Genomic DNA, 26914 nt, shown 5'->3' on the forward strand with positions numbered 1-26914 from the left:
AGTATTCAACCACCCTAAGGAGAAAATTTGTTTCCTTTATTCTTTTCGTCTTCCTTTTTTTAAAAATTGTATCTATAGGAGAAGGTGGATGTTAGCTGAACTTGTAATCATTTCACCATATATGTAAATTAAACCATCACACTGTACATCTTAAACTTCCAGAGATGTATGTCAATTATTTCTCAATAAAGCTGGAAAAAAATACATTCAAATGCTTGAGATATAGAATCAATTACATTTTTAAAAATGATGATGCTCAGAGCCTCTGATCTGGTGCAGACCAAAACAGTTGCTCTCAATGCTCCTGAAAGTCTGTTGTCCTCTTGTGATGACCTAGAATCTGAGGTGTTTTTTTTTTTATTCTTATCTCTTTTGGATTGGATTCTCTTCCAACATCCTTTGTCATCCTCTTTTTGTTTCACTGACTCGATTTGGGGGAGCACATGCTCCATCAACAACTTGAGCAAAGAGACGGGGAATGAGGCTTTTTAGATCTTGAACATCTGAAAATGATTTTTCTCTCTCCTGTACTAAATTACTAGTTTGGTGATGTATAGAATTCTAGACTTAAAAGCATTTTCCATCCAAAATGCCAATAGGTATTTTCTGCCGTATTCTCAAATTCAGCTTTGCTATTAAAAACTCAAAGGTTGTTCTAATTTCTGATCTTGTATATATGACCTTACCTTTGATCTCTGGAAGCTTACAGAATTTCTCTGTCTCCAATGTCCTGAAATTTCATAATGATGTGCTTTGGGATGGGCTTACTTTCATCCAATTTTACTGGTACTCAGGCCCTTTTTAATCTGGAAGATTATGTCATTCAGTTCTAAGAAATTTTCTGGAATTATTTATTTTTGTTTTTTAAATGTATTCTTGTTATATTTTTAATATATTATTTAATACATAGAAGGGAATAGTGCCATTAATTTCTATTTACCATGGGTTTCTCCCCAGTTTCACCCTCTACCTTCTTTCTGAATGCTACCTGAGGCAAACACAATTTTGAATTTTTATTCATCATTCTCTAGTTTTATTTGTATATCCTTACCCTGAAAATCTGATAAAATAATAGGTTATCTTTGCTTGTGTGTGAGCTTAATTAAAATTTGGCACTATCTTGCACATACTCTAGAGAAGTGGGGTGGGGGGGCATCCAGCAAATGTGTTTGGTAAAGGGCCAGATAGAAAATATTTTAGTTTCTGTGGGCCATATGGTCTCTATTACCGTTATCCTGTTGTGGTGGGAAAACAGACATGAATAAATGGGTGTGGCAGTCTTCAAATATGATTTTACTTGCAAAAACATATGGTGAGCCATATGCTGTAGTTTGCGGACTACTGCCCTAGGGAAGTCTGCATACATACACAGATAATGCAAGAGTCTCTCGAGGGTGTATACAACACAACATCAAACTGTTTATAAAAATCCTACATATTCTATGTCTTTTTCATCTTGGTTGTTCCATTCCATCTTATGTTTCTCAAAGTCAGGTGGTTTAGGTGGTTTCTAGGTGTAGTTCATTTTTTCACTGCTATTCCACTGAATAGCAATTAATTGAATGAAATAGAGTATCACAAATTTTTTATCCATCACCCTATCAGTACATATTTAACTTGGTTCCAGTTTTTGTCTTCTGATGTGGTTTTCTAATACATATTCTCTTCAGCACTATACAAAAACATCCCCAATATGCACCTCGACAGCACTCGATATTGTCAAATTTCTTAACTCTTGACTATTTACCACAGATAAGATGATATGTCATAACTTACGTTTCCCTGATTGCCAAAGAGGTTGAACATCCTTTCCTAACACTGTGATGATGTGGATTTCCTCTTCTGTGAAATTTTTATTTGAAATTTACTTTTGGTCAGGGAAAGTTTGGGGAAGATTTTTTTCTTTTTCCTACTAACTTATCAGAGTTCTTTCTATATAGTGTTGATTATATATGATGCAAAAATGTTCTAATTTGGCATTTTTACAAATTTTAAGATGTCTCTTGATGCTGTTAAATATATCTGTATTTTCTTACATGCTTAGCATTTTGTGTCTTTTTAGGGACATTTTTTTCCTATCTCAGAGTTAGAAAAATATTCTCCTATAGTAGCTTCTAAAACTTTTGTTGCTATAGAGGACTAGGGCTACTTGAAGAAAATAATTGATTCTAGGTCTGGGGCAGGAAAAATACAGGATGAGTCTAAACATGTTGTTATGCCAGAAAGCAAAGAAGCCATTAAAGACTATTAGGGTCGTGTCAAAAGGACCCAGAAACCAAAATGAAAAAGCTCCCACTAACCAAAAATAAGGCAACTTGAGCATGAAAAAGAAAAGAAATGATAGTGGCAATGAATTTAAAGATTTCAAGTATATTAAAATTCATGAGTTAAAATGATACTTAAAGGGAAAAACACTAAAGAATACACCAACAAAAGTATGGAATTTCATGGGAATATATTTAAGACAGGTTAATAATTTTCTTCAAAACTTGTAATTTTAGGATAAAAAGAAATCTAGATTGAAAGAGATTTTATATATAATTGAAATTTGTGAACTTATTTGAATTAACCAACTACAAAAGGAGAAAATTAAGAATGAAGTAGAGAAATTTAAAGAATGATGGGCTTTCTGATGGCAGGAAGAAATTACTTAATGTTTCAGTTATGATAAAGATATTGTTTTATGATTTTAAAGAGTCCTTACCTTTAGTGAGATGTACTGAAATGTTTGCGGAAAACATGGGATGATGCCTAGAATTTGTGTCAAGGCAGATTCTAAGTTCATCTAAGTTCAAAGTTGAGGGAGAAAGAGAGTAGAGGAAGAGACCTTGAGTGATCATAACTAGAGCTAGCTGGTGAGTATATGGAAGCTCATGAAATTGGTATCTCTACTTTTGTATGTATTTGAAATCTTCTATAATAAAAGTAAAATAAAAATCAGTATCTTAATGCAATAAAAGCCTACTTTTAGTTCCTCCATTGTCCCGTGTGAATCAGTAGGTAGAGGGTGAACAGTCTGCTCTTGATGGCCATTCTCAGACCTGGGTGTAGTATCTGATGTTGTCCAGCAAAAGAGCCTTGGGCAAAGCTCGTGTGCAATGGTTATCATTGGGTCCCATTCCAGGGCATCGAGAGGAAGAGAGAAGGAAAGTGATACAGAGGAAGAAGGAAAGCTATTACCTTGTTGGCCAGAGCTTGAAAACCCAACCAGATTCACACATCTCATTCATCTCAGAGAAGCTGTATGAAAATAGCACCTGTTGGAACAGCCTTTCAAAGTGAAACTGAGAGGGGTTATTCTATTCTCTATGGGCTTATTCTATTCTCTGGTCTCTCTGGTCCAAGTTATTCTGAGGAGCATTAACTCTTTTAGCTTCTGGGCTGTTTCCCAGCCCTTCCGGACAGCTGTTGAGAGAAGCATCTCTAACACAGAAAATGCTTTGATGTTGTTCTTTCATTTTAGATGTCTTTCTTAAACGCATGGAGATACTTGTCAGTCTACTGTTTTAGAGTAGTGGGGCATCAAAAAGTTAAGTGGAAACTCTGTTTAGAAAGGAACCAGGGAGGAAAGGAGAGAAATGTAGAATGTAGAATGATCTAGCTAGGCTGTTTCTTTGGGCGATCCCCAGTATTATTATCTTCAGATGCCCAGAGAAGACCGTTTTGGCCTCCTCCTAGCTGCAAGATAATGACTACTGGATTTCTGGGGCCCAGGGGGACCTGCACAGTTCAGAATTTAAACTTGCACTTACTCCTCTTACGTCATTACAGCAACCCTGATCTTAGCCGTGTCCAGTGTACTACTATCTGAAGGCGACCATCTGGTTCACTGTCTCTAGAGAATCAGCCTCCAGTCACCTGCCAGTCTTCCTGGACAGGGAGGGGCAGCACTGGCCGCATGGGTGGTGGGAACGGATCTGAATGTCAAACCGACTATCAATTGTCCCACTGGTCTGTTTCTGCTTCAAGCTTCCATCCTAGTGCTGCTAATTCTTCAGCCTTTACAGACATTCTGCTGGCACATGAAATTGATTATCAGCCTTCCCCATTGCTCATTCTCTAGGACTCAATGATCTTGGTTCTTCCAAGCCAATTATCACCCATAATAACCAATCTACTCTTTTAGCCTCCAAAAAGCTACTGCTGTTATATTCTCTTCAATTCCCTTCATCTTCCTAACTTAACTGCTTTAAACCAAGAGCAGCCAAAATAAGAAAACCGTTATTTTCTCACGTGATTTTAGGAACGTCCTGAGGTTAAATGAGTGTCTGTAATCTGTGTCTCTAACCAGATGTCCCACTTGCTTGTCCAGCAAGCAGCCCTCCAGACATGTGTCCCTCCGCAGATGGTGTCATGGGACTGATGGCATTGTGACTCTGATTGCAGGAATTTTCAGTGTTGCGGAAGAGACATTTTTGTACTATTGGGGGCCTTCTGGTGACCAACATATTTTACCCCAGAGGTTTCTCCTCATGCATGAGTTGTGTCATGACTCCTTAATGATGCATATCTGAGTCAAGTGATTTACCTGCTGCGACTTTTCAATATGTTTTCAAGCTTAAATTGTGGGGTCAGCTCTAAATCTTGCCTTCGTTTATACTTTCCCTTCCTATGTCAGCACCCAAACCCTTCCTCCTCATCCTCTCCTCCACCTCCCTGCAAGCCTGGTGTGATAGGGCTCAGGGTAACCAAGTAGGTACTGCCCTGCTCTCAGCCAGGAATGCATTCTCTTGCCCCTGGTTTCGGTTACTGGGCCAGAAGACCTGAGACAAAGAGCTTTCCAAGCCCATCATATTGCATAAGCATCGCGATGCTTATTCCTGCCAGTTAGGGAGGTGAGTAAATCATTTTTTCTAACACTCTGGAGCCAGGTTTCTTGGAAGTTAATGTGCATACCTATCTCCCAGAGATCTTAATATTCAGATTCTGATAAACCAGGTCTTAGATGAGGCCTGAGATTGCACCATTCTAACAGGTTCCTCATTGATGGATCCCTGTTAGACCAGATGCCACTGCTCTGAGGCCACACTTTAAGTAGCAAAGCTCTGGGTGCTCTTTCCTTCTTTATGTCCTGTCTACAACCTCCCCCACTGATGAGTGTGGTGGACACTGTTGGTGCTTTGCCTGTATGCTCATCCCCAGCTTCTGTCCACTTGCTGCTAATGGCTTGCATCTGGAACATTCAGAAACTTTCCAGTAGATGCCAAAGCCATGTCTTCAGTAATGAGAACTGGGAGTACCTGTGAGTTTTACATCTCCCAGGAAAGGCCCACAGCCAGTAGCTGACAGATGTGAGAATACAAAAGCCCAATTTCTATGTTCTGAGTGTTACGTTCTAGAGCTCCCCGTGGGGTCAGGCCAAGTCTGGGACTTCACCTGAAATTCCACCCTCATTTGGCTGTTTCTCCTTCCTCATCCCCCTGAGCCATTCCTGGTTTCCCCCAAAGGGAAATCACTTTTCCAAGAATCATAGGCTTGAGGTCTGTTTCAGAGAGAATGCAACCTAAAACAGGTGGCCTTCTCCAAGAGAGAGATGAATAATAGAAAAACCCCACCTGAAGGGACTGTGCTGCTGTGTGCCAGCACCCAGCATAGCACCTGGCATGTGGTAGGTGCTTTGTCAATTTTAATTTGATGAAGGTAATTTATATATCTGGGCCCACAAAATGGAGGCCCTACCCACTGGCCTGGCCCACCTCACAAATCTAAACCAAAGTCAGCCTGCACTTAAGAGGAAATGCCTGTCAAAGAAAGCGAACACAGACCAGTCACAGTGCTGCCACTCAGCCTTAGCTAGCTCACCTTACCCTAGAAAACAGGACCCGCCGGCCTTCTAACGTAATCCCCAGCCTCCTAGCCAGTCCTGCCCTGTTACCCATCTCTCCTAAGGCGCCATAAACTTCACTCTTGCCTCTCCCTCCAGAACGGTGCTCCACTGCCTGTGATGCACCCATTGTTTCCCTTGAATAAAGGACACCAAAGTCTTTACTAAATTGTTTTAGTTTTGGCAAACAGAATGCCTTGTATGACTGAATCAAATTTCTCAAGAAAGTTGATTTAGAGCAGCCTGGGTGGCTCAGCAGTTTAGCGCTGCCTTCAGCCCAGGGCGTGATCTTGGAGTCCCAGGATCGAGTCCCATGTCAGGCTCCCTGCATGGAGTCTGCTTCGCCCTCTGCCTGTGTCTCTGCCTCTCTCTCTCTCTCTCTCTCTCTCTGTGTGTGTGTATCTCTCATGAATAAATAAAACCTTTTTTTTAAAAAAAAAAGAAAGCTGATTTAAAACCTTATCTGATTTTCAGATCATGTGGTCACAGTAGAACTGGAGCCCCCCTCCTACACAAATGCCTGCCCAAGTAGGGCAGTCCCATTTCCACCCACACCTCTAAACCCCCCAGTACTACTGGGATCCCCAGAGGTACAGAAGGTTCAGCAACAAATGCCCTCAGATCTCACTCTTTTAACATAGATCTGAACTGGGGGATCCCTGTGTGGCTCAGCGGTTTAGCACCTGCCTTCCGCACAGGGCGTGATCCTGGAATCCCGGGATCAAGTCCCGCATCGGGCTTCCTGCGTGGAGCCTGCTTCTCCCTCTGCCTGTGTCTCTGCCTCTGTCTCTCTCTCTCTCTCTTTCTCTCTCTGTCTCTCATGAATAAATGAATAAAAATATTTTTTAAAAAACCACACAGATCTGAACTGAAGACCTCAGTAGTTGGCATGGCTGTCCTAGTCCCTTTCACCCCCCACCCCCTCCCACCCCGACTCCAGGAAAGAACACCAGAATATCTAGTAAATTGCCACATCAACACAGAGCTGCTGACCCGGCACTCCCTGGTAATACAGCTTTCTAATCATGAGGAAAGACAGGAAGATGGCTCCACACGCAAGCCCATTTCCTGCATATTTGCAATGGCAGGACTTCACACAGCTGCTGGATGGTGTAGCAACCCCACGGTGCACGTATTCTTGCAACATGTTTGGAATGCAGGCCCGGCAGACGCATGTGGATTCGAGCATCGTCATTCGGGATTTACACGGAGCATTATGAAGAAAATGCTCACAAAATCTTATTATGGTCCCTCAAATTATTGCATAGCGTAATAAGAAATGAGGCAGAAGGTCAGAGTATATCATGGCTCATGCGGACACAATGTGAAATAATGAAATTATAGACACAGTCGATCAAAGAAACACCCAAACATTAAAAAGGTGAAACAAATGTTTTGCTGTACTGACAATTTCCATCTCTGAGGAGGAGTTTGAAGCATCGTATGTTGGCTTACAAAGGAATGAAGTGGGAGACAAAGGATGTTTGCTTAAAACACTCTCTGGGAATGGCAAGTGAGTCTCTGTGTCTTATATTTTGCATTGCTGTTTCCATCCACTGGTTCTTCACGCAATTTTCTCTTGTTTAGTGGTTTCTCGTAGCCTTGTCCCACTTTAGTTACTTCTAATTATTCCTTCATGCTTTCGTAAGAGACTATGAAGCCTCATTAGTGTGGAAACAAAGACTGAGACTTTTCCTTGCTTCCACTGGGATTATGCACCTCATGTCCGAGGAGAGACAGACGGCATCCTGAGGTCATTAATAACACTGTCTGTCAGATCTGGCTATGGTCTCTCAAAGACTAAGACCCTGAATAAACCTGGACCCCTTAGGAGAAACTAGAGTCTTTATGAATTTTGCCATATTGATATCTGAAGCCCTTGTGAATATAATAGGAGTGTATGAAAGTTCTTTCCTCTCTGTGAATGGATTCATGGAAATTCAGAAACCATGATAATTTTGCACATTATTTCCTCAGGAAGCCTAAAGCTAACTTTTTCTCTCCCTTTCTGAGTGTTTGTGTCTCTCGGTCTTCCTTTGATGCCCATTCCTCCAGCTTCCACCCAGATAAAGCCCGTCCGTGTTTACCACAACACCACCAGAAATGTGTGGCCCATAGTATAGCCTGTCCTGACAGTGCAGTGACCAGAAATAATCAAGCAATTGTACCCTTTGCCTTGATCTCCTGGGAGAACACTGAAGGGTTTCCCCCGGCAGCCCAGAGCACCTCCTGGTAAGTCCCTTGACCATTCTCTTCTCACCCCTCTTCCTATGGCTCCAGCTCCCGCTCTGCGTCAATCATCCATTCAGAACCCCTTGCTAAGATGACAAGTCATTGGCCTCTCTCCTCGCTTCCTTTTTATCAGCCCTAAAGGACTGTATCAGTTCATTTACCCTCTGGCTTCTTTTCATTTCCTCTTTGTTATATGCATTACTCAGCCTCTCCTGCCTGGAAGTGAATCCATGAAGCAAGAAAGCTCCCCACCTAATAGCAGACAGAATGGAGGGAAGCAGGGGTGGGGAACATTGTGTGAAGACTCATGCATTAACAATTCATTATTGTAATGATTTATTAACTTATTTTTATTATTTATACGATGAAGTTAATAAATCATTACACATTTTTAATTCAATTTAAAATGGTGGTTTAGGTTATTTTAACTGGAGAGTGTTCTATTATGGTCATAAAACTCATCTATGGCCACAAACAGCTGAGCAGAGTAATCACCTCTCCCTATTCCCCACCCCACCTCACCCAACTACTCTTAACTTGTTTAAACCTGTGTATTCCTTCCTGACTCCCACTTTCTGGCTCCATATTCCAATTCTCATAACTGCTTTTTGGCTTCCTTGGACCTTAGCGATTCATTCTTTTTCTTTCTTCTTTCTTTCTTTCTTTCTTTCTTTCTTTCTTTCTTTCTTTCTTTCTTTCTTTCTTTTTTTTTTTTTTTTTTACAATTCTTAAATTTCCCCTTTTGCTCTTTTTTGGGTAAACAGTTCACATCTGACTTCAGTTCTTCTTGTTCCTTGCCCTAGATATAACCATTTCCTGGGCTGAGAACTACCCCTGACCCCTCACCACACACCTGGTTCCCTACTAGTACCCCAGATCCAAACAGATGGTGGTTTCCTTGTCTGTCTTACACTCTTGGCTATGATTTTACAGTATACTGTAGTTGACTTTGCTTCAAGTAAAGCAAGTATCCAGTGAATGTTGAGTGATTTTCATTCCATTGAACTATTTCTCATAGTGCTCAATCAAGCTCCCTGGCTACCCTAAGCCATCTTCCACATCCATGCGGGCACCTTCTCGGGGAGCCCTCCAGGAAGCATGTCCTCCTTCCTGCTTCAGCCCATAGTCCTCTTCCATTGATGCTTCCTTATTTGTGCTTCCCCTATTTTCATACCTATATATAGTCTGTTTTTCCAATGAAGAGAGCACAAGATTTATTGAATTAATAACAATAACAACAGCATAGTGATAAATAACTGTTGTTGCATAAGAACGGTTGTTGAGTAGCAACCACGGGCATTCACAGTACTGAGGGATTTACATGTAATCTTGGTTTAATGTTTACAATAACCAATGCATTAGTACTATTGTTTCTCCATTTCAGAGGAGAAAACTGCACTTTAGAAGCCATTTAGGCTACACAGCCAGTGAGGATCAGAGCTGGAACTCCCATTCTCTCAGGGCAGAGTTAAGGGCATTCCAATTCCTGGATTTGTGCTTTGGGGTGGTGGGTGTTAGGGGCTGAGGGCCAGAGAGCCCGAGATCAGCAGGGGATGCACCTCCAAGCCCCAGAGAGAAAGCATACTGCATGACACACCGTCTAGTTTCACATGGCTCTACTCAGTTGACTATACCACTTTTCTTAAGTCTCTTAAAACAGTTTCAGCCTTGTCCTAATCAAGTTTCAGAGTATCAAAAGGTAGATGATGTTTGGCAACCAGGAATTATCTTCTATTACCATACATGCGGAAACCCACTTTTGTTTTCATTAAGAAAGAAGGGTATTTCCATACTTAATCCTCTCAGAGCACTTCTTGGTTTTCTCGACTGGATTATCTAGTTATATTCCCTTCCTGAAAGCCTTAAAACATTCTATTATTGTCTATCGTGGCATTCATTATATTGTTCTTAGCATTAGATGTTTTTTAAAAAGATTTATTTCTTTATTTGAGAGACAGATTAGACATGAATGGGAGGAGCAGAGGGAGAGGTAGAGAGAATCTCAAGCCGAGCATGGCGCTGGAGGTAGGGCTTGATCTCACGACTGTGAAGTCATGACCTGAGCCAAAACCAGGAGTTGGACGCTTAACCAATTGCACCACCCAGGTGCCCCTACAGTTGTTGTTGCTGTTGTTTTTAAATTCCTTCATCAGATTGGATTAAATGTGCTAACAGGGACCGCGTCTTCCTCCTCTTTAATTTCCTACAGCAAGTCACTGTTAACTAATGTCAAGAAAGAATGCTTGCATTAGGTGGGATTTCCCAAACTTGGTGCTACTGATATTTTGGGCTGGATGATTCTTTGTTGTGGGGGCTGTCCTGTACCATAGGATATTTAGCAGCATTTTTGCTTCCATGATCTATCGGCCCTCCTCTCAGACTCCCAAATTGACAAAAATGTCTCCAGACATTGCCAAAAGTCACCTGAGAGATAAAAACCGCTCATGGCTGAGAACCATTGATAAAGAATATTGTACAATTCAAGTGCTTTCACATAAAAGACAGCTGTAAAAATATTAAAGAAAAGAGGGATAAATAAAACCTGGCTTAAGTTAGATGAATCATGTAATTTTCAAATATATATTTTGGCAATTTATTTCTCATGGCTACCAGCCTCTAAGAGCTCATGCTCCGTATTTTGGCAATTTAAGAAAAGGTCTCAAAATAGATGGAAGAAAGGGAATTAGCATTTATGTAGTATACCTATTGAATATTAGGTACTTAACTTATAGTGACTCACTTAATGTCCAACAAAATGTAATGGAATAAGGTAATATCAGGACTTAGGGAAGGTTCTGTTTTCTTACATGTTCTCCCCTGAAAATCTACCATCAATGGGGTAATAAAAGAACAGCATTAATACTTAAACCTGTGGGCTATAGAGGTAGATAGTGGATTCCAAGCCTGGTTTTGTCACTTAATAGCTGCTTGGGGCAAGTTACTTAAACTTGCTGAGCTTCAATTGACTCATTCGCAAAGATGAGTTTAATTATAGCGCCTCTTCATAGAGTTTTGTGAAGATTAAATGAAATAATGTGTGCACAGTGCTTAGAACACTACCAAACCTTGGTACTCAATAATAGTATCTAAAAATAAAAATATTAATTGTGCACAAAAAGAAGTACATCATTTGCAAGCTCATTAATTGTAAGATAGAACCCAATTTCAGAGGCATTAGAATACACATTTATCATTTCTCTGAGAACTATTGATATTCAGTATCTTTTCATGTACTTATTGGCCACCTGCCTTATTTTCTTTTGTGATATATCTACTATTTTATTTTTTAGAATATTTTATTTACTTATTCATGAGTGACACACAGAGAGAGGTAGAGACACAGGCAGAGGGAGAAGCAGGCTCCAGACAGGGAGCTTGATGTGGGACTCCATCCCGGGTCTCCAGGATCACACACTGGGCTGAAGGCGGCGCTAAAACGCTGAGCCACCCGGGCTGCCTGACTCACATGACTTTAAATGAATCTGGAAATCATTAGGTTGAGTAAAAGAAGCCAGACACAAAAGAGTAGATGCTGTATTATTCCATTTATACAGAATTCTAGTAAAAGCAGACTCATCTAGAGCAATAGAATGCAGATTAGCGGTTGTCTAAGAATGGAGATGGAGACAGGATGGATTGCAAAAAGACCTGAGGAAATACTAGAGGCTGATGGAAATATTTGGTATCTTGATTATGCTGGCGTGTACACAGTATGTAAACTAATCAAATAGTTCCTTTTATATATGTGGTGCTTTTTTGTTTTGAAGGTAGACTTAATTTCCTTTTATTCTTTTTATTGTTTTTTAGTTAAATTCCAGTGAGTTAACATACAGTGTAATATTAGTTTCAGGTATATAATATAGTGATTCAGCATTTCCATACAATACTTGGTATTTATCACGAAGAGTGTTTCTTAACTGGACTATTCATTTTAGGAATGTTGAGTTTTATAAGTACTGTATAGATTTTGGATACTAACCCTTTATCAGGTATGTCATTTGCAAATATCTTCTCCCACTCCATAGGCTGCCTTTCAGTTTTGTTGATCATTTCCTTCATTGTTGCAGAAGTTTTTTATCTTGTTTTTTAAGATTTTATTCATTTATTCATGAGAGACACACAGAAAGAGAGAGGCAGAGACACAGGCAGAGGGAGAAGCAGGCTCCATGCAGGGAGCCCGACATGGGACCGGACCCGGGTCTCCAGGATCAGGCCCTGGGCGGAAGGTGGCGCTAAACCACTGAGCCACCCACCCAGGCTGCCCAGAAGTTTTTATCTTGTTGATGTCGGAGTAGTTTATTTTTGCTTTTGTTTTCCTTGCCTCAGGAGGCATACCTAGAAAGTTCCTATGGCCAATATCAAAGAGGTCACTGCCAGTGTTCTCCTCTAGGATTTTTATGGTTTCAGGTCTCACATTTAGATCTGTAATCCATTTTGAATTTACTTTTGTGTATAGTGTAAGAAAGTGGTCCAGTTTCATTCTCTTGCATGTGGCTGTCCAGTTTTCCCAACACCATTTGTTGAAGAGACTGTCTTTTTCCCATTGGATATTCTTTCTGGCTTTGTTGAAGATTAATTGGCCATATAGTTGCAGGTTCATTTCTGGGTTTTCTATTTGTTCCATTGATCTATGTGTCTATTCTTTTTTTTTTTTTTTAAGATTTTCTTTATTTATTCGTGAGAGACACACAGAGAGGCAGAAACACAGGCAGAGAGACAGGCAGGCCTGATGTGGGGCTCGATCTCGGATCCTGGGATCACGCCCTGAGCCGAAGGCAGATGCTCAACTGCTGAGCCACCCAGGCATCCCTATGTGTCTATTCTTGTGAGTATCATACTATTTTGATCACTACAGCTTTGTAATATAATGTTAAGTCCAGAATCGTGATGCCTCCAGCTTTGCTTTGCTTTTTCAAGATTGCTTGGACTACTTAGATTCTTCTGTGGTTCCATACAAATTTTAGGATTATTTATTCTAGCGCTGTGAAAAATGCTGTTGGTATTTTGATAGGGATTGCATTAAATCTGTAGATTGCTCTGGGTACTATAGACATTTTAACAATATTTGTTCTTCCCAGTCCATGAGTATGAAATGTCTAATGGAATTTGTGACACTAAACCAGCCCTGCAAGAAATATTAAAGGGAACTCTTTGAGTGGAAAAGAAAGATCTAAAGTGAGAAAGATAAAAAGGGATCAGAGAAAATATCCAAACAATGACAAAACAAGTAATAAAATGGTAAATATATATATCTATCACTAATTACTCTGAATCAAAAGAATAAGGTGTCAGAATGGGAAAAAAAAAAGACCCATCTAAATTCTGCCTATAAGAGACTCAATTTTTTTCTACTTTTTTGAAAATATTTTATTTATTTATTCATGAGAAACACAGAGAAAGAGAGACAGAGACATATGCAGAGGGAGAAGCAGGCTCCATGCCGGAAGCCCAATGTGGGACTTGATCCCGGGACTCTGAGATCATGTCCTAAGCTGAAGGCTCAACCACTGAGCCACCCAGGCATCCCTAAGAGACTCATTTTAGACCAAAGTCATCAGCAGGTTGAAAGTGAGGGTACGGGGAAACATTTATCATTCAAATGGATGCCAAAAGAAAGCCAGAGTAGTGATACTTACATCAGAAAAACTAGAGTTTAAAACAAAGACTGTAATGAGATAAAGAAGGGCAGTATATCATAATAAAGGGAAAAATCCAATAAGAAGATCTAACAATTGTAAATATCTATGCACCCAACAAAGGAGTACGCAAATATATAAAAAGATTCATAACAAACATAAACGAACTAAGTGATAATAATACAATAATAGTATGGGACTTTAACACCTTACTCACAGCAATGGATAAATAGAAAACAAGGATACAGTGGCTTTGAATGACACACTGGACCAGATGGACTGAACAGATATATTCAGAGCATTCCCTCCTAAAACACCAGAATACACATTCCTTTCAAATGCACATGGACATTCTCCAGAACAGATCACATGTTAGGTCACAAATCAGGCCTGAACAAATACAAAAAGATTGAAATTATACCATGCATCTTTTCTGACCACAACGTTATAAAACTTAAAGTCAAGAAAAAAAAGAAAAAATTTGGAAAGACTACAAATACATGCAGATTAAACAATGAATGGGTCAACCAAGAAATCAAAGAAGAAAATTTTTTAAAAATACATGGAAACAAATGAAAATGAAAACACAACAGCCCAAAACCTTTGGGATGCAGCAAAAGCAGTCCTAAGAGGGAAGTAGGTAGCAATGCAGTCCTACCTTAAGAAGCAACAAAAATCTCAAATAAAAAACCTAACCTTACTCCTAAAAGAGCTAGAAAAGAAATGCCAAATGAAGCCTAAAACCAGCAGCAGGAAGGAAATAACAATGATTAAAGCAGAAATAAATGATAGGGAATAAAAAAAAAAACCCACAATAGAACAGATCAATAATATATAATATATATTATGCAAATTTTATATATTGTACTCTGAAAACCATAGAACGATGAAATAAATTGAAGATGACACAAAGAAATGAGAGACATTTCGTGCTCATAGATTAGAAGGACAAATAGTGTTCAAATGCAGCTTATTATACATAACATGTCGATAAAGTTGTAAAAAAATATGCATTTGAGATCAAGGAGATACAAAATTTTTCTCATCAGTTAATGCAGAATTAAGATCCTTCACTCACCTCATGCCAACTCCAGCATCTGTCAGACTCCTTAAACAACATTAATACTCCTTACTTTACTAGTGGCTGACATTGGCTCTTGGTGGTATAAGTTCATTACCTGTCCTCTAGAGGTCAGCCTTGTTCCAGAAAAATAACTCAAACTGGTAAACATACTAGCTCACCTGGACTGTGGGAAGTAGCCTTAAGATGTATTGGAGGAAGTGTGTATGTGTATTTAGTCTTGCATCAAATAAAAAACTGGTGTGTTTTGGTATGACAGCCTCCTGCCCTACCACTGTCCAAAGAAAGCGTACCCCTAGAGTGAGTAAGTTGACAGCTAACATTCAATGGGAGGAGAACTCTTTAGAGAAGCCTAAAAGGGATCTTAAATTAGGAACTCTTGGTTTCATGCAGATGTTTGGGAGAAAACAGGCACATCTAGCTATTTGGGTTATTTTCTGCCAGAAGGGATGTTGGAACAATTTAGTAAAGAACAAGTATTCATTGAAGGTTGACTGTGTACCTGGAACAATGGTAAGTACTTTTATATGTGCCACCATATTAATCTTTACAACACTCTGAAGCTGGTGCTAGTCTTCCTATTTTTACTGAGGAAGCAGATGGCCAGAGAGGCAAAGTAAGTCTCCAAATTCCCATGGCAGTGGAGCCTGGTTTCAGGCCCTGGTCTTGCTACCTTCAAAACTTAATTATCACTGCAAGATACTACATTTTTGTTATTTTTTCTTTTTTATTTAAGTTCAATTAGCCAACATAAAGTACACACTTAGTTTCAGATGTAGTGGTCCTCTCAGGCCTTAACCCAAAGGTAGATAGAGTTCAGTAATATAAGCAATTTCAGGCTGTGGCTGATGTTTTGGCATATCCCACTAAGGGGGCACACAGTGTCATTGGATATGTTATTGAAAGGCTTTATCAAAAGTAGTGATAAGTTGTTTGAATTTGCAGATAACAAGAATCTAAGAAGAATAGTTCAGAAAATACATTCAAGTATATATCAAGCCCACAAATATAAAATTTAATAAGGATAGATTTAAAAAGAAAACCTTGCAGACATTTGCAAGAGCATTATAGAAAGAGGATTTCAGCATTTGAAAATGAGGCAATATTTTTGAGGGTATGGGTCCATGATTCCCACATCCTACAGAAGATTGATGGACCAAACTAGAAAGGGCTCCCAGTCAGGCTATTTGGAGGAAGCAGGAAAAGGGGTAATACAAAACAAAAATTCTTTGATTTCCATCGTACAGAAATTAGAACATCCAAGACAAGGGAAGGAATTTGGAACCAATTGAGACCTTGATCAACCAATTGAGATCCACATCAACACAGATGGCCTATCAAGAATGGTATTGTAGGGCTCCAGATTGCAAAGCAATTGACTCTTTCTTTTCAGCTCAAGTCTGATCTCAGGATTGTGAGATCGAGTCCTGCAACAGGCTCTGCTCTCTGCTTGAGTTTCCCTTTCCCTCTCCCTTTGCCCTCTCCCCTCCACTTGCTCTCTCTCTCTCTTTCTCAAATAAATAAATAAATCTTTTTAAAAAATGACAGAACTCTGGAATGCTCATTTCTTAGTTCTTCATGGAGCCAAGATGATGCTAAAGTGCTGGTCCACTTCAGAAATCTGCTAGGGCCACAAGATTGTTAAAATGACACATAATATTTCCTATAGCTTAGGATCATAGTGGTCAGGGAATCTGGCTGTATAGTCTAATTCTTCCCAGGTCAATCTGCTGATAGTATGTTCTAGTCAAGAAGAGCCCCTTCTTGGATCAGCCAAGCCTCTAAAATCCTGATTCCTCAGTTGAGGGCTTTGCCCTGAATGATCTGAATCTCTTTATTCCTTTTTTTTTAAAAAAAGTCCGCAAACTTGGCAGCACTTCTATTTCCCTTCTGAGGCAAAGATGGTGTTGTGGTTAAAGAGAAACTTAGGGACAGTCGGGACATTAGTAATGTCTGGAGACATTTGTGACATTTGTGACTGTCACAGCTTGGGAGAAAATGGTGCTATTCTCGAGTCGGCAGAGACAATGGATACCACCAAATATATATATCTCTTGATGTACAGGACGATCGACCACAACAAAGAATCATCTGGCAGAAAATTCCATTCATGTTGAGGTGTGAAAACCTGAGTCAGGCCAGGCAACTCCTTCCTGGAAAACCATTTGAAAAGTACAGATTACAGTGAAGAAAACACTAGAGGTCAGTAAAAACTCATGAAATGTCACTTCCTAGGCAATTGTCGCCTTGTTAAAAAGAGTCCCAAACTGTTTCTAAAACAATTTCTATATGGATTTTAGGAAGTAAGTAAATATATTGCAGTTTCTGAGAAGCAGGTCTTTCACTGTGGGAGAATGATTCACAAATAGGGAAATGGGGCAAAGTGAGGGCAAACCCTGCAGGGTTGGATTTGACTTTGATACATGGCTACCAGAGGGAATGCATGAACATATTGTATTGTATTATATTATATATCATAGCATATGTCATATTATATCATATCATATCATGTTAAATGTTTTGTGCCTACCTAAGTGTCTTAGAAATGAAGATGCTCATAAAGCAAAGAGTACACCTGGCACCCAAATCTAGTTCTCTAAATACCACTCTTTACTTAAAGGAATTAGAGATTCTCAAAGAACTGGCTGATCTCAGGAACAGGACAGGGAAAGTACAGGATAATGCTGAGATACCTTATTGGACTAAACAGTAAGGAAGTACTCAAAGTGGGATGAGGACATGTCAAAATAACCTGGTGTTGGCCATCTTCCAATGGCCAGATTTGGGGCAATTTGTGCATGATAAAGAATAACAAGCTAATGGATAAAATATCTTAGGCTAATTTAAACAAGGGACAAATTAATGAGAGAAAAGATATTATTATGGATATATAGTAGCTACATTCCAGCAAGAATCATAAAAGTACATTAAAACCACTAGTTGAAATGAAAAGTTATGGAGAAGAGCATATTCACTATCTCAAAGGATCATCCCATAGACATATATAACTTTTTTCTAGATTGTATAGTAGATTTAAAAAAGGCAATATTTCACAAAGATTATTATAATATTCAGTTGCTTTGCCACCTGGATGGATTCAAGAAGCACTAATAAAGGGAAAGCTACATACACCAGCACTTCTTAGCCTGGGATCCATGTACAACTTTAGAGGTCTGGGAAATTGTGTGAAACGTTTTGTGTGAATGATGCAAGTGTGTCATTTTATGAGTAAAGATCAATAGCTTTTATCAGGGCAGCCCTGGTGGCCCAGCAGTTTAGCGCTGTCTTCAGCCCAGGGCCTGATCCTGGAGACCCGGGATCAAGTTCCACGTCGGGCTCCCTGCATGGAGCCTGCTTCTCCCTCTGCCTGTGTCTCTGCCTCTCTGTGTCTCTCTCTCTGTGTCTCTCATGAATAAATAAATTAAATCTTTTTAAAAATAGCTTTTATCAAATTCTAAAAGGATTCCATAACTTTAAAAAGTCCTGTTAAATAGAGGACATCCCACTCACATATAGCTACGTGTATTTATCACACATTTATGGGAAAGGTGTGTTTGCCAGTTAAAGCACTTTGCTTCATGAATGCATGGTATGCAACATTTCATTCATGGAAACTCTTAAAACATATTGCTTTCCATTAAAATTAAGCCATTGTGTCTTTTTCCACCACCAGAAAAAAATTTTTTTGAATTTTCTTCTGTATTCATATTTCTGCCCACCACCTTACAGTTGGGAGTTTTTTAATGATTTGGTCATTTTGAAGAATCCTCTTAAGAGGGCAGTCTTGGAGTTCAAGGGCTCTCTCTACCAGTTTGTTCTTAGAGCCTAAGACCATTAAAAACAACCACAGCAATAGCTACATTTCCATTTCTATCATTTTCCAGTTATGAAATACAGAAAACTCAAAGTTTTTATTCAACTGAACTACTACTGTGCTAAACAGAGGGAAAATAATTTATGAGTATGATGAATTTTTGTGTTGTTTCTACACATGAAAATGAAAGTCTGTGTACATTTTGGTTTAAATCAACAAGGTTCTTTTTGCTGCTCTTTCCTTTCTGCATGTGGGAGTGCAGTAACAGAGGAAGGAGGTAGGTAGGTTCCTGACAAGATACTTTACACAGAAGCAGTTTTCTCTTATTCTCACCTGGAGGCTACAATGATACTTTGGTAAAAGGAAATCCAGTGTTCTTGATCATTTTTCCTAAACTTCCCAAGTCTTGTCTGATTCCAGATTATGTTGATGGGTGGCTATACCCACTTCATACTCCTGGATGATAAATATCTGGTTATTATGTGATAGCTATGATTAGAACAGGACATTTAAAGCCTCAACATACTATATGTGTGAAAATTCTCTTTCTTATCCCAATCCCTGTATTTTCTAAAACTAGCATATAAATTGTAACTGAAATGAATTTTTACCAAATGGCCTCAGCTGAAGTGGAATATTACAAGGAGGTAAACAGCCTAAGTAAAGTCTAGATGGAAAATGCTTTGAGAATGAGTTTTCCCCACTGCTTCTTCTTATTTATATACCTAAGTAGTCCAACCCAATTCCCTAACTAGCATGGCAAAATTTTTGACAATAAAAATAAAATGTAAGATATACAACATACATATTAAATAAGAAGTTTGTAATATAACAATATATAATAATATAACAAGACTAAGAATGTGGATTCTTATTTACATATTCTACTAGAGTCTGTTGCAAAAAAAGAGAACTATACACAAAATAAATTCTGAGTTATCTTTAAAATCTGTGTGCTAAGTAAGGTATTAATATATGGTAACTTTAAACATCTTTCCTCACTTTATTAACTAGTACTCTATTAAATTCAAGGCATTTGCCTCATGTCAGCCTTCTTATTTTATGTCTTCTCTGTGTCTTCATAGATCAAAAGCCCTACCCAATTTTAGAAATACGACTGCCAGCCTCCGACCTAAGCACATCATGACCCAGATAAAATTATTACTTAAAACCGGAAGCAAATAAATGCTTTTCCTCTTATTTTTGTTTAAATTGTCATCATTATCATTACTATTAGTATTATAACTTACTCCTACAGTTTTGTTGTTTTTATTAAAATTGCTCATCAGTATTATGGTAGAGTATATGGCATGGGTTGTTAAAATTTTGTAGAATACCCACAGAAGTAGAGGGAGGGCTCTTTTCTAGAAAATTATATATGTTTCAATAGGAAACAATAAAATAGCATATGAATTATAGTCCATAGCTTTTATGGTTTTCTGTTTTAGAAAAAATTCCTAAATAGAATATTTGCTTCTAAACAACAATTCACAAAAACATTTAAATTTTATTTCTCAAACAATATTATTCCCCATATGGAAATATACAGTTTTCTGCTCTGAAATTGTAATTACTCCCATAAAATTATTTACAAGTGTTTACTCCCGATCCTTTGGCATAGATGTCTTGGTCTTAGATAGAATTAGGTGAAGCTATTTTAAGAGTTCAACTTAATGATTTATTCATTATTTTGACATGTATGTTCCCTTCATTCCTTGTTCTCAATTTTTGAATGTCAAGATCAAAGAGATTAATTCATGAGATACTTCATTTCAAATCTTGTTTTTAGTCTTATGCCAAATTTTTCTTAAAATGGCAGCATATACCTGCTACAACAGAATTGCACAGAGAACAGCCCTCAGGCATTCTGCCCTAGAAGAACAGCTGTGTGAGGGAGCTGAGGTTTTCTGGTGCAATGGAATCTCCTTGTTGCTATGTTGAAGGTGGAGAGAGAAATCTTTGGGTGGCACCATGTTCCATATGGATGTTCATGCAATGGGTGATGGCTGGCTTATTGACTAACTTCATTAGTACTTTCAATTCATGGATAGACCCAAGTATCTGAATACTTGGGACTGAATAAGGGACTGAATAAGCTATATACAAGGTGAGGCATATAAAGAAGTAAAGTCTGATGAATAGAAATGAAATATTTTTATCAAGTCGGAAGTACGGAATTTCTTTGAACCTATGGTTCATGCTATTATGGAACTCCATGGTCACTTTTGCTTTTCTATGTATATTACACACACATTTCAGACTCTTTTAAAATATATCTTCCTTATTTGAGGTAAAGACATTTTTCTTTAATCCATCTTATCTACTAGAAACCATTGTTAGTTTTTAAAAGCATTTATTTTCAAAATAAATGTTTTTTAGAAGTAGTACTAAACAATATTTAGATTCCTAATTTTTAAAAAGATTTACTTATTTGAGAGAGAGAGAGAGAGAGAGCTCTCATGCATGCTCGCACATGCATGAGAAGGGAATGGGGCAGAGGGAGAGGGAGAGAGAGAATCTCAAGCAGACTCCCGGCTTGGTGAGTGCCGGGAGTGTGGTGCCCCATGCAGGGCTCTATCTCACAACCCTAAGATCACGACTTGAGCTGAAATCAAGAGTTGGATGCTTAACTGACTGAGCCACTCAGGTGTTCCCTTAGATTTCTATTTAAAAAAAATTTAGTTATGGATTTTTAGATGTATTCCTTTTTTCTTTTACACAGGTATTTTCTCTCTCTTAATGGGTAGATATTTTTCTGTTTTATTTTGACTTTCCTCATTAGGTGAAATTTGCATAATTCTATTTACAATTTCTGTCTTTGGATGTTAGGAAATTTAATGTATTTATGGGTGGTAGTTAATTTATGTGACTTTTTGGTGTGTCCTGTATGCAACATGCTTATCTATACCTGTTTTCAGGAAATAGAAATTGTGATCTAATTTTGATTGCATGTATTTCCTTCTATCAAATGGAGTGTATGCTGTTTAAAACAAAATATATTAATCAAAGGTGTCAAACTACTTATACATTCAGTAAAGATTTTGTGATTAATCTTAAGCTGTCACGCATAACAGTGAAAAGAAAATGTTTATTCTTACATGTTTGGCATCATTTAGTATCAGTTTGAGGAGGGAGTTAAGTCTATAAGGGAATTAGTGATATTCTAGTAGACCCAGAAAAATTTACTTCCCCGAGGGAAAAGCAGAAAGAAACATGGCTAACAGAATAAAAATGAAAGAGTAGAAAATAACAGAAAAATCTCATGAGACAGAGTATGGAAATGTGCATTGTGAGGGGTGAAGTAATGCAATTTGGAGGGAGAAGGCAGAGGAATTTGAGGAATAAAATAATGAATGTACAGTAAAGACACAACTACAGTCCCACACTATCCAATCAGTATTGAAATGCAAGAATATAAAAAAAAAGTCAAAATGTTTTGAATTTTTGAAGAGAAAAAATACTAATGCAGCAGGGCACCTGCTTAGGTAACTGATGATATAACCCAACGTAGAATTCAGAAAATATAATCAATGAAATCATTTGAGGACATATCCATGCAGTTAGCAAATTCATTTATGAAATTAATACTAAAATTATTTAGATATCTCTTCTTTTTTATCAATAACACTTTTTTTCATGAGTGAAACCAGTCACCGTATTAAAACAATAACAAAAAATTCTACTTGGGAGAGCAAGGGTTGGCATTCCATAATCCAAGGGCTCCCTCCAGCAGAATTGGCTTCCACATCTTCGAGAAGCATGTCCCTGCAAGAAAAGGCTTTGGAGAGGGGGACCTGTTTGTTTTATTTACATTAGAGATACAATAGTTTAGTATTTAGCCTCTATACATTCTGTTTGAACTAAAGATGAGACTCTTAGAATGTTATTTTTTTTTTAGAAAACATTTCACAGAACTGTGTGAGTCCCACTTTCCCCAATTATACTTTTTTCCCTTTCCTTTCTTTTTCTTTTTTTCTTTTTCCTGCATAATTGATTAGAGGCATGGACATACAACTTTTAAAAAGAAGAAAAATCTCAGCATTACAATGAAAAAAAAAACCTATAGTTAAATTGTTGCTCTATGTTACTATATACCTTGTCCTTCCTCCCCACCTTTTATTTATTACTTCCTTGGCTTGTCCACCATTAATTGTCTTCTCATACATCTTTGGCTGCTTCTGACAGTACTTCATTTGGAAACTATGATGACTCAAATGTCTGCTTAGACAATGGAAGGTATTTACAACAAATTCTGGGAATGTGTTATTAGGGTGTACCAACCACAGAGGGTGTGCAAAGTGACTCGATGGAAAACACTCTAAGCAACTAATAAATTTTTAATAGTACAACATCACCAATATTTCCTCAGTGGTTACACATTACAGAATTTTTATTCAGTCCTGTCAAAATAATTGCTATATCTAACCTAAAGCAATTAAAATCTAAATTGGGAGGTAGTGGAGATTGAGAAACAATTTCATTACAATGTATCAGCATCACTGGAATGATTCACCTGATACGAGTTACCATTTAAATGGATTAAGGGAAGTGTTTAATATTAGGTTTATTATATCAATAAATTTAAATTCAAATGGTAAAGCTAAAAAAACAATGCTCTGACATGAGCAAAGGGATTGAAGGAGTTGTCCCCAACTCACTTAAAAGGAGAGATACAATTCAAATTTTAAAAATCCAAGAAAAGTGTTCAAAACCATTTCTCTGAATCGTTCCCATCAGATAAAAACTAGAAATGCAGAATGCCTGCAAAATGACACCACAGAGGTAAGGAAGGGATTGGCATTAGATAATCAAGCCTGCAGATAACATGAAGAAGGAGCAAAATTAAGAGGGAGGAAGCAGAGAGACACAACACAGGAAGGGATGCCCCAAAGAGCATTCTTTGTGCAGGGCTCCCAAACAGCTGTGCATTTTGGCAGCATGTAATTTTATTATTTTTAAAGATCTATTTATTTATTTATTTGAGAGAAAAAGAGGGAGTGCACAAGCATGGGGAGGGGCAGAGGGAAAGAGAGAGAGAAAGAGAATCCTCAAGCAGACTTCTCACTGAGCATGTAGCCTGACACTGGGCTCGATCCCAGGACCCTGAGATCGTGACCTGAGCCAAATATCACGAGTTGGATTACTTAATCACTTAACCTACTGAACCACCCAGGCACTTCTATAATTTTAAAGTTAACAATTTATCAAGCCCTTACTTGTGTGTTAACTTGTGAGTCTCCCAGCAGCCTACTGAAGGAGACAGACTTGGAAAGCCCATTCTGCATAGGAAGGAGATTGAGCTCCAAGTGGTGGGGGCCTCCCACAACCCTGTTGGCTTCTCGATGCCCAGTTGGAATCTCTGACATGGAATCCTGGGCTCATTCCATTTCATTCTCAGGGTCCCCTGGTGAGAGACCTGAGATGATGAGCACCTAAAAGCCAGAAGAATGAAGAGTGTGATGAAGAGAAGTGGAAGCTATGTGGAGACAAACACAGGAAAGAGAATGAGCACACTTGCCTATGCAATGATTTCAAGTATGAAACTGCTTTGTCAACTTGAAAATCCTCTATAAATGTTATTTCTAAATTGTGCCCATGCCCACGAGAAAGGAAAGGAAGGAAATGACTCCTTTCTGTTCCTCTCTGCTTCATTTTCCACCACAGAGGCCCTGACTCTGAGTCTCACAACACAAACCAGTAAATAAGTCTGGGTCGATTGTGGTCAAGGTCTGGGGTCTCATATCAGACTTTCTGGGTTTGAAAATCCAGTCTGTCACTTTTTATTTCTGTGTTGAATTACTAAGCCTAAGCTTCAGTTTCCCATCTCTAAAATGGAGGAAACAGTAAGTCCTGCTTCTTAGGGGTTTGATGAGAATTACATGAAGTCACACGCGTGAGTGCCTGGCACATGCCCAAATAAATCATCGTAGGGAATTTCTACTTTCTTCTTTTTATGACCCCTTTATAAATAGTACAACATGTATTATAACTGCACACTATATGTAAGTTCCTACCTTTTTCTCTCAACCACATTAAAAAGACTCCTTTGGAACATGAGATCCTCTGATTTTGATGACATAAATTATAATTCTAGCCTGACCAACTTACTTTTCTACCTCAACTCAAACCAACATTCTTATTAGGCATCCATAGAGATCAACACAACATCTGCAAATGATTAGAATCAAATAATCTTACATTTGAAAGAGATCTCCGAGGAAGGTGTCTCACAGCATTGGCAACACCAATAAGCACCCGCTTGAGAAGCTCTGTGTCAGTGCACCTCTTTATGAAACAGCCAGGCTCATGGTTGCCCAGCTAAGCTTGCAAGAAATGCCCTTCCCATTTGACCATAAATCTCCTTCCCTGTAATTCCCACCTATTCATTTTTGTTCTCATTCAGGGAGCTACACAACATTATCCACTTGTTCTTCACAGGGCCACAAAATATTGTAAGACAACCAACACACTTCCTAATGCAGGGCCTCTTTCCTTATTTGCTTTTCACAGGGCACCTTCTCTGGCTTCTCCTCATTCCAGTTGTCCTTGTGGGGAAGAGATTTAAGTGTTTTTGTAGCTCATTAGATTTGAGGGGATGGAATCTATCAGGAAGTAGGCTGACCAGACATCAATCAATGCCATCTCTAGCAGTAAAAAAAAAAAAAAAAAAAAAAAAAAAAAATTGTTTTGCATGGAATTGACATCCACCATATCCTGCCTCCAATCAAACTCATTTATGAAACCAGGAATGACTGTCTTCATGCACAGAGATGAATTAATGTGAGGTATCATAATAGGAAAAAATTGGTTGACCATAAAGACCTACTAATTCCACCCATTCCCTCTTTAAGATCATTTTATCCAACTGTGATTGTACTTCAGAATCTGCTTACTTCTTAGAGATCTTAACATTACTCTATATGTTCCAATTTTATGACGCATACTAAGGATATTGAAGCACACCACAAGGTACTGACAATGTAATCATGTAGCTTATAGTAGATGGATGCTATTTCACTGAACTTTCATAAGATTATCAAATTTGAGAGCTGAAAAGAACCATAGGAATCATTTACTGTAACGTCCTCATAGTGTGTATAAAGTGAGGTTTGGAGAGATTAACTGCTGAACCCACAGCCCTGTAGTGAGTTTGTGGCAAAAACCATGGTCAGATTTCAATGTCACCACCTATAGACTCAGCATTCATGCACTGTCTAACCATGGGAAAGGAAGTCTGTAAAAATAAATCTATCTAGCATTAATAATTTTTAATTAGCTGTAACTCAAACCTCATTTATCAGAAAGGTTTTATTTGTCTGTCTTATTTTTCTTCACAGCTCATAGCAATCACATTTCTTATGTAGAAATATATTTTTATATAAGGACTGAGATTTTGATTTTCATCCATATTCATGGTGCGTCTGAACAACTTAAACATCAAGCCAGAACAGGCCGAGAGGCCAGGGAACTGGGCTATCATGGCATCACAGACATGAGTTGCTATGAAAAACTGAGCAAATCATGGCTTGGTCTCCGCGTTTCCTCCCCGTGATGGGCTGCCAGTGTCTGAGGATCCTTGCCACCAGGGATGAAGAAATGTTGAAGGTGAAGATGAGAAGTCTGTAGCCAGAGAGAAACAGGTAGGAACAATGTGAACTTGGAAGATGCATAAAATGCAGAAGAAAAGGAAGAAAGAGAGGAATTTAAAGAAAGCTACAGGGGAGAGATCCTTTCAATGCTGGGAGCAAGAACACACCAGCACAGTGCGGTGCAAAACATCCAGGTGGGGCCCAGGGGAAAGTACCTGAGAAGGAAGCGCAGGGAAAAGCCTGAGCATTGAGTTTGTGCATTTAGGCCTCGGGTGTTGGTGAAAATCAATTTAATTGGTTGGCAGCAGGTCCAAAAGAGATATCAGTGCGTAGTATTTTTTTAAAAAATACACGTAAACCGATGACCAGCTGTGAGGGATGAAAGAGGAAATGTGCATGGCTGCTTTGAAAGCCTAAAACTTATACAAGTGGAAGCGGCAAGTCCCAGTGCAAGGGCATGTACTTACTTCATTTGGGGCCTCTGCTTATTTTTTTAAGTGGACATCGCACTGCATTAAGTAGTTGTTCAGGTGCTCATTTTAAAGCCCCAAGCCTTTGGCATGGAATCCTCAAGCAGTGCCTTTTCCTGTGGCTCTGGCTGCGAAGGCCAATGGTTCCCCTGTCCCAGGCTGATGTCCTCACTGTAGAGCACGACGACCATGCTCAGGTGGCCCTTGGTGGCGGTGGGCATTGCGAGGACCTGTGCCCAAGGCTCCCTTACAGAGCCAGGTCTGAAGT

General features: G+C 38.8%; 1 long non-coding RNA gene across 3 annotated transcripts in view; it reads left to right on the forward strand.

Annotated features, from left to right (window-relative positions):
- Positions 1-26914, forward strand: part of LOC140630579 (uncharacterized) — a 54787-nt gene that overhangs the window by 21873 nt on the left and 6000 nt on the right. For 2 of the 3 annotated variants that reach the window (XR_012028301.1, XR_012028305.1), the window contains exons 2-4: positions 12717-12881; positions 16839-16975; positions 25925-26192. This is a non-coding gene — a long non-coding RNA (uncharacterized lncRNA). The remainder of the gene's footprint in view (positions 1-12716; positions 12882-16838; positions 16976-25924; positions 26193-26914) is intronic. The other variant, XR_012028303.1, reaches the window with a different exon arrangement.

The sequence above is a fragment of the Canis lupus genome, chromosome 1 (assembly GCF_048164855.1).
Source record: "Canis lupus baileyi chromosome 1, mCanLup2.hap1, whole genome shotgun sequence".
In the NCBI taxonomy this organism is placed as follows: domain Eukaryota; kingdom Metazoa; phylum Chordata; class Mammalia; order Carnivora; family Canidae; genus Canis; species Canis lupus.